This window comes from Perca fluviatilis, chromosome 15, assembly GCF_010015445.1.
Source record: "Perca fluviatilis chromosome 15, GENO_Pfluv_1.0, whole genome shotgun sequence".
In the NCBI taxonomy this organism is placed as follows: Eukaryota; Metazoa; Chordata; class Actinopteri; order Perciformes; family Percidae; genus Perca; species Perca fluviatilis.
The window spans coordinates 26,592,497-26,610,589 of record NC_053126.1 but is presented as its reverse complement, the minus strand read 5'-3'; the positions used below and the strand labels follow the sequence as shown (position 1 = coordinate 26,610,589).

Here is an 18,093-nt window from a genome sequence, read left to right as displayed (position 1 = left end):
AATAATTGTTGCAGGCCTAAATAGCCTTTTAAAGCTCTAAGACTTTAAATCAGATTTCTGTAATTCAGTTAGGTGTATATACATCTGTCTGAAAGTAGGGCTGCACTCACATGTCCTCTGTCGGAGCCCTCCAACCAGCTGGAGACTCTGTTTTCTGTGGGGAGTTAATGTCTGTTTTGTGTAATTGCTCTCACTGCAAGAGTGGGGCAGACTAAAGTTCCACGCTCCAGCTTCAATGGATCAAAGAAGATTAAGCAACGCCACTTTTTGCATTTCTCTAACCGTTAAAAGTTGTTTTATCAGGGAAAGTTGATGAGCGTTTGCTGTTGCTAACTTGTCAAATGTGAGGAGTCGCAGCTTTTCTCTGTTTTATGTCAAATCTAAGTTGAATGTCTTTTGGGTTTTGGACAGTTTGGTTGGACAAAACAAGACATTTGAAGAGACATCGCCCTGGGCTCTGGCTAATTATGACAGATATTCTTCCCTATTTGCTGACATTTTATAGACCAACCAATCGATTAATCTCTTAAAGCTAGTCAACAGATGAACCACTAATGACTAGAATTCTTAGTCGCAGGCCTTTACGTGACTAGGTAAACGAGAGAGAATGAGAGGCAGAAAAAGAATGGGATGGGGAAAGAGATACACATAAATTGCTTCTGTAAAGTTTGAGAGGATTGTCAGAGAGAGAGAGACGTTACCACCTGGCGGGTGTACATACTGTCCATAATACCTGACTAGGTACACACGCACACACACACGGTATCATAGAAGAGCCTCGGGGCTTCTCCTTTTGGTGCTAGCATCATTGGAATGTTCTTTTCTGTGAAGGCAGAAACATCTTTATTAAATACAGCCTCTATTGAATTAGTATTAACCCTCTGGAGCCTAAGCCATTTTCCCCCAAAGTTTTGAGTCGCCTGGTTTAATTGTGTAATAATGCTTGTAACCCTGTTATGCACAATCAAGTTATAGACATAATTTCTGCCAGGACAACCTAAAAGAAGGAGAAATTGTTATCCCAGGCCCAACTAACAGAAATAATAAAAAAAAAAAGACTATTTGGATTTTTCCCCCAGAGAAGTCCATACCCTTTTACCCCAAAAGTCAGTTGTTTCATCTCCAATGCAGTTGCTACGGTGGCCGACAGGGGCAAACGCACTGCATCTTAATGAAACGTACGCAAATGGACAAAACACATGCAAATTAAGAAAACCCCTTCATACATTTGACAACACATGCGCAGCATTTAGCAAACGCGCTGCAAATACACACAACACAAAAAAAGAAAAGCACACAATCCCCGAAAACTGCTTTTCTTTTTGCAGCACGTTTGTGCATTTGGTTGTGTTGTGTGTATTTGCAGTGCGTTTGCTAAATGCTGCACATATGTTGTCAAATTAATGAAGGTGTTTTTATTTTTTTTATTTGCTTGTGTTTTGTCTATTTGCGTGTGTTTCATTAAGTTGCAGGGCGTTTGCTCCTGTCAGCCATCATAATTTCCTGTCTGCTACAAGACATCCGGTGGCCAAATCACACTCATTTACACATCCAGGGCTGCCTGAAAGACCTGCAATACATATACAAACACACACACACACACACACACACACACACACACACACACACACACACACACACACACACACACACACTACAACATATAAGGTGCTCCTGCTTGAATCAGGTTAGGGTTATCTATTGGCTTAGCAAGTCAGTAAGTCACATAAAATGTGTAGAATAATGCCCAAATGAGAATCTATGCATCAACGTACATTTTGGCAATTGATCATTTCATCTGCTGCACAACTACAGTACACGTGATACCGGCACAGCAGTGTTTTAGTGCAAATATGTGTTTGGGGAAATTTCTGAATTGTTAAGGTTTCGTGGTTTGACTAGGAACTGAAGAATAAAATGAGTGCTTATTTCACACTCTATTAAAGATACAAAGTGGAACAGTTTCTCCTTGGGGCAGGCTGTTTGTCCTGCATCAGAAGCTTGTCTTGAATGCTTTTTGATTTCCAGTGCTCTGTCCTGAGGCTGAGCTGTCTGTGAAGCTGTACATGCTCTCTGTGTTTTCAAATGTTTTGCATATTTTAGTTTTTGCTGTGTTTTTAATTATTGGCTCTATTCATGACAATGTCGTCCTGTCCGTCGGTTGGTCAGTGGATTGGATTGCCATGACATGTTGTGCGGACAGTCATGATAGCATGGCTATCATGTCGGTTTTCTTTGTCCTCACCGATTTCCACCATTTTGGTTTCTGTTATTTTCCTGTATACCCTGACAGCCACAACAAGTTCAACAACCACAGCAAATGGAACACGCACTGAAATATTCATGACAACAATAACAAAACCGTTTTTAGGCAGAGAGATTTCCACTGGTTGAAATGTGACTTCCTTTGCTAAATGGAAAAAAAAAAAAAAAAATAAAATGATTTGTGGAAAACAAAGTTTGTTTATCCTACTCCGTATATTTCTAAACCATTTAGATCAGGGGTGTCAGACTCATTTTTGTTCATGGACCACATACCCCTAATTTGATCTCAAGTGGGCCGGACCAGTAAACCACTTCAGAAAGATCAGAAGCTTTTTCTGCCACAGAGTTTCTTGTCAGCTTGATGTTGGCGAACGCAAGTTGCTTCTGCCTCGACTGCATTCTACAGACCCGGGGCAGAGGGATAATATTCCGAGAAAAAACTCTAAGATTAAAGACGTAAATTTACGGAAAAAGAACTCTGATATTCTCTGAGATTAAGAGAGTGTGTGAGAGAGTGGTAAATTTGGAATTGGAATTAATTACTTCTCTGCAGTTTTGACACGTTGCAAAGTCATCCAGTGGGCCTGATTGGACCCTTTGGCGGGCCGGTCCTGGCCCACGGGCCGTATGTTTGACACCCCTGATTTAGATGAACGTAGGGGGCCCTGTACCCCACAATGGTATCCACTGTGTCTGTCAGTAATGTGGGATAAAGGCAGGATAATATGAAGGGGATTTAAACAAAGCCTATTATCTTGAAAACTGGCCAAGGACCGACCTAAAGGTATTAAGGTCTGGAAGAAAGCAGAGAAGACTGGAATTTGTCTTGGAAAACATAAACCCTGGTATCAGCATTGTGCCTAGCTCTCCACCTCTTGTAGTCAATGTAATTATAGATTGTTTGGCTACTTGAATTTGAATGACAACATTCAAGTTAAGTGGCAGTAAAACACTGAGCTACAACCTGATAAAACAACTGCAGAGTCAGTGATAACTCTCTGTGGGTTTCTCCTTATGTGCTTCACACACATTTCACATTGGTGTTAAAAAATTAAATTAGTGCAGCTGTAAATCTTACTACAAAATGTCTGGTCAGATTCATAATCGTGTTTACTCATTCTTTGATCAAATATTCCGGTATCTAAACACACTAGCACTCTAAAACCCCGTCCTATTGGTTCTTTTATTTTATTGGTTTTGCATGGATTTATTGGACCATTTGGCAACTTTTATGAAAAGAAATGACAAAAACGAAAGAAATAATTGTAATTTTTCTCATATTATATTAGTTTTTGTCCTTTTATGTCTCTCTTTGATAGTGCACATTCTTTTATCTTTAAGAACCATACACTGTATATAAGGATGGCCTTTCTGCCTCGAGACAAAAATGAAGCCAAAATATCACGGAATCGGGCTCTGCTATCATGCGCTGGTCACGTCATTTGGAGCCAGAGTCTGTGCAGTAGTGACCGGGGAAGCTGCAGTATAGAAATTCCCGCTCATACACCCACCCAACTAGTGGTGTAATGGACCATAGTTGAGACATGGTCCGTACGGATCAACAACCACGATTTGGAATGCATGTGAACCGCGGATTAATTGCGAAGTTTACATAATAATAGTGTGAATTTTTTTTTATCACGGTTACTTAAAGTAGGCTGATAAATCTCTATGGAGGGTTGCCGTAAAAAGATACAGGCAACGCAGTTTCTTTGAACAGAGCATGTTAAAAGCAGTCGATCGAGACGGTCATGGCTACTGGAGGAGCGGAATAACTTGAAAAGCCGACGCTTGCTACAGAGCTCTGTCGTATCTGCAGCAGTTGGTAGTTGAGTTACCCAACAATACGGGGCTTTGAGCCGTGTACAGGGCACCGCGAGCTGCCGGTCGTTTGGTCGGACATTACAGTTAAGTTTAGGCACCAAAACGAATAGTTGGGTTTAGGAAAAAGATCATGGTTTGGATTAAAACACTCCCAAGGAACACACATTTCCAGGATGAAAGGTCTTTGTTTTCCCCAGGAAAGCAAACTCTGCTCCCTGACTTGAACACGCAGTTTTTTTTTTTTTTGATAGTTCTTTGTAGTAGTAAAAACATGGAAAGCATGAAAAAAAAATTTTAAAAATCCGATACGGGACTCAAAACTGTAATCTGAACCGTTGGTTACGCCCCTACACCCGACTTATACGCGAGCACAATCGCCGCTTTCAATCGTGACGTCACACACCCTTTTTATAGCCGCAAATAACCGAAAAAAAAATGAAATGAATTATCACGACAAACATCAGTGTGATAAGAACTACCTAAAATGCTATTTTGGAGCCAGCCACCAGTGGGGGGTTCGAGATGTTTTGGCTTCGTTTTGGGGAGCTGTCATGGCATCTTTATCAAGGGTTGATGCATAGACTGTACAAGTGAAGCCAAAACATCTGGATCACCCCCTGGTGGCTGGCTGCAGAATAGGTCATAAACACCGCCCCCTCCATGTTAGCGATGGGTCATGGGCCAAACTAAAAAAAGTACACGACAAATAAATTCTTCCCAAAGATGGTTTCTGTCATTTTAGGTAGTTATTATCAGGCTGATAATGTTTGTTCGAGTCTTAATTTGTCCGATAAGTTTGGTTTTTATTAGTTATTTGATGCTATAAAAACTGGGTAAAATGTCATGATTGACAGCTGGGATTGACTCGTGATTGGTCGGGTGGGTGTACTGTTTGGGCAGGACTTTCGTTACCAAAGCTCCATTGCCCAATCACTACTGCCCAGACTCTGGCTCTAAAATTACAAGAGGGCAGCGCCCGTATCCGGGACATTTTGGCTTCACTTTTGTACGGTGGGAGAAAGTGGAGACGCGTCGTACATCTTTATACACAGTCATTGGTAAGAACTAAGAACTAAACACAATTAGAATCATGCCTGCTTGGGTTTGGTACGTTTGTGACACATGGTACTGCCGACATCACAAATGTGATTTTAACTAAACCAGGGGGAGGCAGTGTTTTTAGCACTAACACTCAGGGGGATGCTAATCTTCACAATTGTTTGTCCACGTGTCACACTTGATATCTCACACAAATTAGCTGATCAGATTAGCGCAAACCTCGAGGAAATGATGCATCAATGTGTTTCCATGCGTTTTAAATTACAGTGATTTGGCCCAAAGGGGGGGGGGGAGGAGACATTACGTGAATCATTTATTTGTTCATCCACTTGCCACTTCAGACAGCGCTGATTAGATCTTAGATCTTGTTTAATGTAATCTCAGTGGTTGTGAGTTACTATCAGTTGTGTGGCAGCAGGTGCAGCCATCACACTGGTGCACACCACCATTCTACAAATGAGTCTGATTGGCCCAAAGGCGGGACGGCATCATCCGTTGGTGATAGCGAGTTTGCTGTCGCTGTGGCAGTCTCTGTTCTGTTTCCACTCTCTCCCTCCCTCCCTCCATCTCTGTTGCTGTCTCTTTCTTTCTTTCAGTAGCTTCGCTCAAGGGGCTTGAATTGTTTCAGTGGATAAAAAGAGAGAGACAAAAAAAATACTGCTTCAGTGGGATGAGAGAAAAACTTTATAAAAGGCTCTTGCACCACCAGAGAGGATTCTCGCTGACACAAATACACAAATCAGAGCGTATAAAGACTGATCTTTCTACAGTAGTATGCATCACACACACACACACACACACACACACACACACACACACACACACACACACACACACACACACACACACACACACACACACACACACACACACACACACACACACACACACAGAGAGAGAGAAAGGAACCATTACTGGCGTCAGGAGTGGCCACAACAGGAAGTGGTGCAGGGATTACATTAAAAGGAACGGACTCCCTGCTTAGAATGAACCTCTGCAGAGAGTTCGAGGCCTTTCCTCCTCCCCCTGAAGGGGGTTTCAGCGGTCTCGCATAGTAAAGCTCACTCCATGACTTTTGAAAAGAGTGTTTTTTTTTTTTTTTTTCCTGGCATCCTGCTGCCCTCAACATCTGAGGGAGATGGCGAATGGTGGGGGAGAGACCCTGTGCAAGGACTTAAGATCAAGATAGGAGACAGAAACAAGGGAGCCACTGACTGCGCGGTAAATGTCAAGAAAGTTGGAAACATTCGGAGTATCTCCCACTTGAGTATTAATGTACTGCTTATGCTAAGACGTTCACGTAATTAGAAGGTATTCAGCTCAAAAGACGGTAATTGGGGCTGGGTGGCTATGCGTTTTGTATTGCGGTTTTCATTTATTGCGATTCTCGATTGTATTGAGTATTGCGATTTTCTTTTAAAGAAGCAAAAGGTAATAATACACTTGCAGAGGCAATATATAATGACGTTTCTAAAAAGTAATTGTTTTCTAAAAAGATTGGACATCACATGTCACTCAGTTAGTCAGTCTGACATTCATTTCATTTGTAAAGAAGTACAGAACATGGATTTTCTGCTCTCAACGGATACGATGTAGTTGGCGTCAGCGGTACTGTATAAACGGAAAAGATTTAGGTGAATCATTGGTAAAAAATTAATTAATAAAAATGTTGATTCTGGGGGAAATAATCGATTTTAAAAATTCGTTGCAAAAAATATCTCGTGAATCGATCCACCCCTAACAGTATTTATTTTGTTCATATTGACCTTTACAGTGAATTTGTTTAGCCTCTGAATCCAGATGAGGGTTTTCTGCGTGATGATGAGTAAGTGTGAGGAGGAAATGGCAGCCTAAGGCCAGGCTAGACTCCACGTGGGACGCAAGTGGAGAGGAAATAACGCGTAGCCTGACGGTGAAGTTTAGCTCTGGGTCAACGTGATGTTTGTTTAACAATTTCAACGTTTTTTTTTTTTTTTCCTTTTCTTTTTTTTTTTAAGTCCTGCTGCGGGATTTGCCAGGGGGCCAGCTGCTTCGCGTGCCTTGTCACTTGCGCTACATCGTTAACACCCTCCTTTTCACTAGTTGGTAGATTAAGTGTGCCCTCAGTTTACATTTAAGCTCACCGGGTCAGAGCTGGCAGCTGATAGGACAGAGGAAAAGCTCATTGATATCAGAGCTGTGTTTTCTGAAGTATTTGAATTTTATTATCTTCTCCCTTCTCATTCAAACTAAATCCGCTTAACAAGTCCAACAAAGACACACACACACACACACACACACACACACACACACACACACACACACACACACACACACACACACACACAGTGCTGTCCTATATATTCTCCAGCTTCACATGATTTAATATAGAGAAAGAGTTAAGTTGTCCAGACTTTGTAGTACAGATTTAAACAGGCTTCTTTATTGACAATTTTTATTTTATTTTTTACAAAAAATGACATTTTTGATGCCACATTTTAAAAAGAAAATTGAGGTTATTTTTTTCATATTGTTTCTGATTTTTCAGAGTGGTGCAGGAACATCGGTTTCAACGACGACGCTCCACCGTCTGATGTTGGGTGTCAACGAGCAAGACTGGCCTCCATCTTCAGAGCACCAGGTCGGTTCTCTTCTGTTCATCTTCACTGCTGATTGCAGCGACCCCCATATTATCTCGTCTCCACCCAAATTAGCGCGTCTATGCAGGGTCTTTTTAAACATGGGTAAACCTGCTAAAAAAAGCCGTTGGACTCCTCCGCGGGCGTAATCGCGACCTGATGCCTGTTATTTAAGGCCGATTTTATAGTAGAACGTAGGCTGGCCACGGTGGGAAAGCTGTAGCAGGAAAAGTTAACCCTCTCCTTGATTTCATTTTATTCACAGAAAAGGAGAACCCGGAAATGAGTAGGGGGGGGAATCTTGGAGGGGGTAATTTGACACGCTTGGTAGATTAAAAACTGAACCATGAATCAGGCTTTGTGCTTCAAGTCTATTTCTTCAACAACATACCATACCACTAATGTATCACCTTTTATTTATACAGGGAGGGCCAATTGAGAGCAAGCTCTCATTTCCAATGACGCCCTAATTAAATGCCATATAAAATTACAATACATATAAAAATGACTGAACATTTTAATATAATAATATACAGTTGCAATACACAGTACACACATAAAACAATCAGACTGTTAAACAACTGAAAGTGCACATTTACATTCAGAATACATGGACTCATAAAGAAGACATTTAAAGTGATTAAATGGATACTTGTGGTATGACGAGTGATCAAATACAACACTTCATACTACAATTTACTACATATTTTAGGGTTTTATCATTATGTCATTTTAATTATTACACTGTTATCATATCCTTGTTTGTTATGATCTGACCTCGCTTATTTTTTTCTGATGGCATGTCTACTCCCTTTTTGGTGGTTATTGGTTCTGTATTATGTTATCCTTCTCTTTATGCAATGGTTTCCAAACTTTTTCTGCAGCCCCCACCACTTTGAAGATGCAAAAGATTGTGTAGAAAAACACGCTATTATATATAAATATTAGTGCTGTCAAACGATTAAAATATTGTCATAGTTAACTCACGATTAATCGCAATTAATCGCACATTTTTATCTATTTTAAATGTCCCTTGACTTCTTTTTGTCCCATTATATTTTCTCATTTTAATGCTCTTATCAACATGGAAAAGTGGATTGGCTTGCTTTGTGCAAATTATTTTTTGATGGAAATGGAATGGAAATTGATTTATTTGAAACAGGGACAATGCACAAATAAACATTAAACTTGTTAAACAAGAGAATATGTCTTGGGCCAGGTTATAGCAACAATTGCTAATTTCCCCCTGTAGTCCCTGGGCAGGTAAACAACAAGGTAAAACCAGGTAAAACAACATTGGCATATATATACGTAGTGTTTCAATTTCACACTAACATTCACACTTGGAGCTAATAATCTGTCACACAATGTAACACTGTTACCTCCATTTTCCATTGCAGATATTACAGCCTCATGCCTGAGGCGAGCATGGCTGGTCGTCATAGCGACTGCCGTGGGCGTAGTTTGGTAGCGTTGCATTTCCCCATAGACAGTTTCCCCCGACTCATTTCCTGGTTGTCCTTCTCCATAAACTCAAGGAGAGGGGTAACTTCCTGCTCCAGATTTCCCACCGTGGTCAGAAAGAACAGGGGAGACTCTTTGGTTCTCTCACTATGACTCTAGAGTCGCTACTCGCTCCGAAGCCAATCGCCGTGACGAGCCTACTAGCTACGCGGCTCGCAAGCCCAAACAAGTGTGTGCGGCCGCGGCGTGTGTCTGTTTTGTTTCCGGTCTGCGAAATACCCGCCCTTCAATCACTACTATTGGCCAGGCGTCCAAGGTAACGTAACCCCATTTGTTCAAGTCCTATCCCCTGACCAATCGGCTATCCTAACCTTAACCACTCGAGGTGAAATGCCTAACCGCAACCAATCGAGCTGCTTCGTAGGGCGGGTCTTGGCGTGGCCATAGTGGGATTCGCAATTTTGCTTCTGGTCTAGCTAGATCCGAAAGAACGTTAATCTCGCGATAAAAAAATTGACGGCGTTAAAATGAGTTGCGTTAACGCCGTTAATAACACGTTAAACTGACAGCCCTAATAAATATAAATTGACTGTGTATAAATACAGTTTTGATTGTTATAAATTTGTTATATGAGCAGCAAAGGGTTCCCTATCTCTACCCACTGTCTTTGAATTAGGATCAGTGCCGTGTGTGTGTGTGTGTGTGTGTGTGTGTGTGTGTGTGTGTGTGTGTGTGTGTGTGTGTGTGTGTGTGTGTGTGTGTGTGTGTGTGTGTGTGTGTGTGTGTGTGTGTGTGTGTGTGTGTGTGTGTGTGTGTGTGTGTGTGTGTGAGACTGTAAAGTGGTGCCTCCCCTGCTGTTAGCGAAATGTTCAGACAATGGATAATGGTAGTATGGCCTTATTACCCCTGCTGACTGAAGGTGGGGAAAGCAGAGCGAGGAGATTAGCCGCGGCGGGAGTCGCAGACGGATGCTCTTGACGCTCTGATGCGATGCGACTGGACATTTTGTGACACGATGGTGGATCTAATCTAATTTGACTCGTTTGTCACACTCGCCCCAAATTATTTTCGCACGCGTGAGTTCCCCCGATGCAAATGTACAACACATGTTCAGTACCTCCCATGGCTGTGTTCTCTGTCCTCATTTGCTCACATGCAACACCGAAAGCTGCATGGAAATGCACCACATGGCGTGCCGGTTATATTTGGAGTATTAAAATGTGAGTGAGTGAGTGAATCGGCGTTGCCATAATAACGAGTCAATCTTAGATTTCTAAGTACACTCACTTTCTTGCAAATATATCAAGGCCAGCAGTAGCACAACTGTAGTGTGGGTGGCGGGTGGTGCTTTGTGCAGAAATCGATGCAGCATCATAGTCATGTAGACTTAGTGCGCTGACACACCAGGCCGATTATCGGCCGTGGGACAGTCTGGCGAGGTCAGTGACTCAAATCTGCTGGTGTGTCCCGTGCCGTCGTCAGTCTGGGGGGCTGTCGGCGTTCATTTTGGCCGACCTGACATGTTCGGTCGGCGGCAGGGCCGACGGGACTCACCCGGAAATGACGAGCGGGATGAGGTGACTAGAGTCTCTCAAAATCTGATGGAAATCTTTTAAACTGACCTTTGTCGATCTGAAATGAAGACCGATTCAGCAACTGCATGGCCTATTTCTCGCTTAAAATGTTTTCAGAAACACGTTTCAGTGAACTATTTTAGTACAATATGAGATCGTATTCTGAACAGTCGCCATGACAGTCTGGCTTTGAATTTCCGGAGAAAACAAATCCACGTGACTCGTTCGTCCTATCAGCTGCCGTTTTTTATTTCTTGGGCAACAACCCAGAGTAGCGCCCATTGGTTGCGCCGCGTACTTCACTAGCGAACCAGTGCACGAGAAAAACTGAAGTGACGATGGTAAACCATAGACAGTAAACATACCACCGGCTGCCGTAAATTCCCAAAGAAGAAGAAGAAGATGATGTTGCGCAATTTCTGGTTTTCATTTCTTGGGCGACAATACAGAGTAGCGCCGCCTGCTGTTATCAAGATGTATTACGTTTCTCAAGTTGGTGTCGGGTGAGTGTGTCCCGCGGCAGTTTTTTGGACCTCGGGGATGCGACTGATCATATCGACGGGGTTTTCTGTCAACGGTCGGCCGTCGGCTAAATGTGTCTACTCTACACCTTAAGGCGCACTAGGATTGGCTCAAGCTCAAAAGAAAACTGACGACTGGCTGATATCAATGGGGTTAAGGTACGGTCGTATCGGCTCTCCGTTCAGCAGAACAGTCCTGACCTCAGCACTGAGGAAGGATGTGATGGCATGGTTCTGATGTGTGTAATGAATAAACAGAGAGCAGAGAGATGACGTGAAACGTGTACGAGCGTGATGCCGCAGGTTGAAATTAATAGTTATAATATTTGTAGTTTGGTAGGGTTGGGATTCGATAGTATCAAATCTGAATCGGGTATTGAGTTTGTTTATTGAATCTGAAAAAAGGAGGTAAAACTAACTAAAGCTTAGAGCTCTTTTAAGACACACACACACACACACACACACACACACACACACACACACACACACACACACACACACACACACACACACACACACACACTTCACAAGGAACATTTCAAACACTTCTGTATTACACTGTACGAACACTTTCCCTTAAGGGAAACGGTCACAATAGGCTATAAAACTGAAAAGCATCTCTTATGCTATAAATTTGAAGATATTAAATAATAGAATGTTAGAAAAAAAAATAATTATGCATTGGGACTGGTGTTGATTGGCACATCTCGATTCACTTCATGCGTTTCCATTCAAATTCCATTTGCGTTTGCCATAGTGTGACTGACTTGCATGCCAATCAGCTTGTTGTGCTGCATGTTGCTAACGTTTATTGTCTGACTAACAGTCCAAAGTTTCCGAGTGGAACCCATGCTTGTGAACTTTGGTTCCACATTACTGGCATCAATGTACATGCCATGTAATTTGCATAGGGCTGCATGCAGCGGACCGTGATTTAATCGGAAATGTTCTTTCACACACTGAAGTTTTTCATCATTTGGCTATAGCACGGCAAATATTTTGTCAAAGTAATTTATCTGAGATAAGAAAAACAAGTTGTATCCATGCACTCAGCTACTGTAAATGCCTTCATAAGGCCAGTGGGTGTTCAACCCTCTCAGAGCCACTGCACATGAACTGCAATGTCTCCCCTCATCCTAAATTATAGACCTTTTTTTTAAATGCTGCAAAAATAAATTTAGTTGCGAGCCCTACATGGACATGTGAGTACACAACAGACCTAGAGGCAAAGAATGCATTAACCTACATAAAAGCCGAGGAGATGTGTCATCAGCATGAATCTAATTTCGATCTAATCAGTCTTTTCTTTTAGTTTTTAGAAATGGGATGGCAGGCTAGAGCTCCCTCTGAGGCACAGCAGCACTCAGGCTTTGACAAAACTATTAAAGTTATTTATATATATATATATATAGAGAGAGAGAGCATATTCTACAGCTGTTGAAAATAAGCATTTGCTCTCTAATGGCCATGCCATTTACCTGGATGTTGAACGATTTTATCCTCAGTCAGGTTAGTCAGTCAGAAAGCTTTGGAGCACTGTGAGTCTAATGATAGACTTAAAGGCATATTCTTTGTCCTCATCCATGCTGCCCTAAACCCGCACGCAATTAACAACAAACGCCTCTAATGGCCTGCTAATGGTGCCACTTCCTGTTTAACCCAGGCCATCATCTGATTGCCCCCTCTCCTCTGGCTTTGCTCTATTGTGCTTTCCTTAGATGCATCCGTCTGAAAGAGTTCAGGTTGTTGTTGCATATTGGGTGCATCTACTGCAAGGGAGTATCAGTGTGTTGGTATAGAAGTGTTGCAAATTAAAGCTTTTCACCTATGAATTCCGGACAATGTCCGACAGATGAGGTCCTGACATGTCCCTTTGACACATGTAACGCACAACAAGAGATTGTTTGTTTGTGTCAGATGCATTCTTACTTAACCAGTAATACTCATTTTGGTTTAGACGAAGGGGTGGCGCTGGGTAGAAAGTGTAGGAGGCAGGACATGACGTGGATAATACCGCGTCACTGTGCTGGTTGGTAATTTGGTTTTCGTAAGTTCCCGAATCTCGCCGTCTCTCCAGTCAGACATTTTTGTTGCAATCTTCGTGTAAATCACCCTTCTTCTTCACACGTGTAAACGTCATCGACACGCCCACTCACTTGCTGTGAATTCTCACACTCTGTGCTCAGTCGGAGATTACACAGACTTTGAACTAAGGAGCTGGCAACGTAAAGATTGATGATTCGGACATTTGCGTTCTCACATACAGCTCCGCCGGGTAATGTCAAGCTAATTTCAGGTATGCAGTGCATGTGTGAAAGAGGTTTATATGCAAGTCTGTACTTGAACCACACTTAGTGCACACTTACCCTAGTACATAAGGGTGGGGGAAAGAAATCTGTTCAAATATGAATAACGATTCTTGTTTAATGCGGATCTGATCCACAGAGTCCCATTGAGTGTTAGGTATATTATACGTAGGGCTGGGTATCGTTCAAAAATATTCAATACCGGTTCCTAAACAATACCTTTTTCGATACCAGTTTTATAAAACATATAGAAATTACCACATTACAAAACTCCAGCACTAGGGCATGGTGCAGCACCGGGACTTTTCCAGACCCGGAAGTTAAATTGTAGATCATAAAAAAAGGGCACATTTTGGATGTAGTTTTTTTATGATTTGAGAAATACGTTCCTTCCAAATGTTATCAAGCAGAAACCATTCAAAATTATATGTAATGTCTTATTAATGCACTTTAAGCCTACATGTGTCCAAGAAAAGTCTTTATTGCGACAGAATGGTCTCGCGAACCAAGCGTGTCCCAGTTTGCTGAAAAAGAAAGACCTCGACATGCTTGCACTTAGTGACCGTGATAGCAATAACTAGAAAATCTGTCACACCGGTAGGCACTTGACTACTAATTAAAACTTGCAAATATTGCAAGTGTTGATATCGGAGAAGACCCCCCCCATCTCTCCAGACCTAGAAGCAGGAAGAAAGCGATCTCGCACATGCCGTTTGATCGTCACTTTCATCCAAAGTGCCTGGTTGTACAACAATAACATGATTGTTTAAGAGGCTCAAACAGCTGGCTGACACTATCTACGCTCCAGGGCCCTGAATCCATAGAAAACAGTTCATTCACTAAAATGCCATTCTCAGAATACCATTTGTTTTTTTCTCTGCTTTTTGTGCAGCAAAAATAGTTATTCAGAGAAACTGTTTTTTTTTTTTTTTGTGCCAGGGGGATATTGGTTGAGTCACTCACATGAGCTCTACTTAAAAAAAAAAACTGCTCCTTTCATAGCAATTGTAAAATTAAAAAAAGAGAGAGAGCGAGAGATCCAATGGGAGAATAGCTTTTACAAAGAGCGATTTATTTTCAGACTTGTTCAATCACAAGATCAGAGCCACAGATGAAAGCTTCTGGGCCCAAGGGTGACATCTTCATTTGCAATGCACTGTTTCCAACTGATATAACATTAATGTTCAGCCCCAGCTGTGCATCACAGTATCCACAGTTAACACAGGGACATCGCTGGTTTCCCAGCATGCTTTAGATCCACATGGAGAAAGAAGTATATAGTCCTGGGCTATAAGACTTTTAATTTAATGAGCGAGTTTTGTTCTTATACTCTTGAATCTTTGCATTTTCTGTTTTCAAATTTGCGCTGAATTTGAATGGAAACTTGACTTTTGTTAAACTGAGTGGAACACTCCTTTATAAAGTCATCCTGTGCTAATTGTTTTCTGTGCTTGGCTATAAATTGAGCCACCTCGTAGCTCTTGTAGGATTTTCCTGAGCCGGGTTGACCCGAAAACAAAATTACTAACTACGGTTTTTGGTTATACAAGTTTGTTTGTGTGTGAATTCCATTTTGTGTTGGCTCTCATTGTAGTCATCGCGCCATTAGTCGCTCCATTCTGACGTGAGGCATGATTGGGACGCTGCTTTGACAGCACAACAAACGCTCCAGCTCATTTCCAAAACCGCATTAATGAAGCCGCTCACAGCATTCAGCATCAGTATTTTTTTTTTTTTCCATCGGTTGTGTTCCAGGCCTCATTTACAAAACCATAAAGTGCTCTGGGTAGGTTTGGATAATCTGGCGTGAGGCCCAGATACTACGCGTGGACTGCGAGACAAGTGAACCCCTGTTCCTATCTGAGCGTCCCTCAAAACCACCACCCTTATTGTCCTAATTCTTTCATCTACTGTATCTCGCGTTTTCTTTTTTTTTTGTTGTTGTTTTTTTTTTTATGGCGCATGATCGATTTGGTCCCAAAGACTCCGGCAGACAGCTGATGAGGATGAACTCCTCATCGGGTTGGAGTCAAAGGTGACTGCCTTTCCGTGATGACTCCATTTGAGTCCTAAGAGGTTGTTTTTCAGTCAGATGAAAGTGGCAGTAACAATGCAGGTGTAGTGTCTGGTGGTAACTCAGTGTTAAGTTAGGATGTCCCAAACTGATCCCCATGATTAGAGCCAATTAAGGCATTTTTATGGCTCATTTGCCCTTTTTTTCACTGGACTGGATGTCCAATTGCCATTTCTCAAAATAAGGTATGAAGGCAGTTTGAATCAACATTCATTTATATAAATTGAAGTGATTGTATTGGTGGGTTAGATGGTATTAACCAAGCATAATTACATTCCTCTTTGTTTCTGCAGGACAGTAATTACATTAAATACTTGCTGCCTTGTAGGCCTCCCAGGGTTCTTTATTTTTTTTTTAATTAGTCCGTAAGAGAAAATACCTCAAACTTCAACTTCCAAGTAAACTTCCTGTTATCTATTAGTCTGGAGCAACGGAAGTACATTTCCAGGATAATTGCCTGACATCCGCAGCATCAACGTCCGCTCTCTGTGTGTTTCCGTTCTCAAACTCTGCTTCAGGAAACAACAACAACCTTCGAGCTAGCAAGCTACACTCTGAAAATCTCAAGTTTTGAAGAAAATTTGGATCTTGCAACAAGGCAGGCCTGCTTGGTTCTTTCAGGGAATGATAGTAAAGATTTACAAAGAATATGTTAACGGCATTTACTCTCTAACTGGGACGTTTTGGGACCGATTGGTGGGGATTGCTGTGGACGAAGTACACATGGAGATACACTGGTAAAAGCAAGCAGTCGGATGTTTGTAGAGGTCTGTATGGTTATACTGTAGCAGCCTGGTGTCGTTTTCCAGGCGATTTGATAAAGGCAAATATAGCAGGCTGTAGCTTTGTGCCAAAACATTGAGGCGCTGGCTGAGCAGTCATTCTTAAACACTGCGTCGGTTGTCACTCGTTAGTCAGTCTGGCAAAAAACGCAGGTCTTTCCATATATTTTGAATGCCTGCGGCAAAAAGTTGAGTCCAATTCAACTTTTGGAGAAAAGTAACCTGACGTCATCCTGCGGTGGACAATTATGTAACATTAACGGGATATCAGACTTGTCAGTCCATATCGCGGCGTGCCAGTCCCATAATGTTACTGTAAACAGAAAACATCACTCTATCTGTGCCAGAAAAAAAGTTGACACAATCACTGAACTGCCTACGATGTTGTGTAACAACTATGACTGGTGACTGTGTCCTGCAACAACAAAGCAGTTGCTTCATCTCTCACTTGTCACTTTTCTTTCTCTCTGATTCCATGAAATAAAGCTGCCTTCAAGTGCGGTCGGAAATGTTGGTTTCCCCTGCTGCCACCGAAGCCTCGAATATTCGCTGTTGAGAAGCACAGAAGCTTTGAAGCTAAAAAAAAAAGGTGTTCGGTACAGCCTTAAATCTGTGAACAGTTAACTTCATTTAATATTTTATGTGGCGTTTCTTTTTTCTTTTTGTTCCTTCCTAAGACCATTTTACAGAGCCACCGTCGCTGCCCCCGGAGCTTAGCGCTGCCCAAGACGATTGTGATCGAGGTTACGCGACGTTGTCTAAATTGAACGCGTAACGAATGCGGACCGTTGCTTTGGGATTGTTGTTGTTTCTTCAGTTTTTGGGAGCTTGCACAGCGCTGTGAAAACGTCAATTTACTGTCAGCTGTTATCAGAGGACGCCGGTGAGGGAAACAAACTTTCAAACAACTTTCAAAATGAAACTGCCAATATGCTCATTTACAGCCAAGTCCTTTCCTGTATATGGGTAGTTTAATTTAAAAGAAATAATGACACTTTTTGATCCATTTCTGTGTAAAAGGGCCGCACACACCTCGCGTAAAACATAAATAGAAGACTGTCCTATTTTTATGCTTGTAGAGCAGATCTCCGCGGAGCATACGCACCACTACGAGCTGCTCTCGTTCCTGGTGTAGCCAGTTTCATTGATTATAGTGAAAGCGTAGTGTTGGATAGTCTGCTGAATTTAACTTTGAAGGCGGAAACACTGTGGTTTAAAGAAATGCAAACAACTCAGAATGTACTGTATGTGTGGTGTAGACCTTACTGTACTTTACAGCGCTGTGGAGATGAGGTCTGGCAATGCGAGAAAAGTTATCTATAGAATAACTGACCAGTTTAGCTTACATTTAACAGAATAATTATTGGTATTTTTTGTAACTGTCCTGGCAATTTACAATTGCAATTGTGTTAATCACTAACAGTTACGTGTTACCACTCCACTATGTTCACCAGCTAATCTCTGTGTGTGTCAGCTGTTTGGAGCTGCTTTATTAGAGCTTTTTCTGAAAACCGCTGCCTGCTGTGACAATATCAATGAGAGCGGCAAGGGTCAACCAAATTAGCCAATCCTTATGTGAGACACCTTTCACATTACACATTGTTTA

The 18,093-nt window shown here is 41.9% G+C and overlaps 1 long non-coding RNA gene across 1 annotated transcript in view; it reads left to right on the top strand.

Annotated features, from left to right (window-relative positions):
- LOC120574714 overlaps positions 1–18,093 on the top strand; it is a 42,154-nt gene that overhangs the window by 5,367 nt on the left and 18,694 nt on the right. The window contains exon 3 of the long non-coding RNA XR_005641889.1: positions 7,676–7,768. This is a non-coding gene — a long non-coding RNA (uncharacterized LOC120574714). The remainder of the gene's footprint in view (positions 1–7,675; positions 7,769–18,093) is intronic.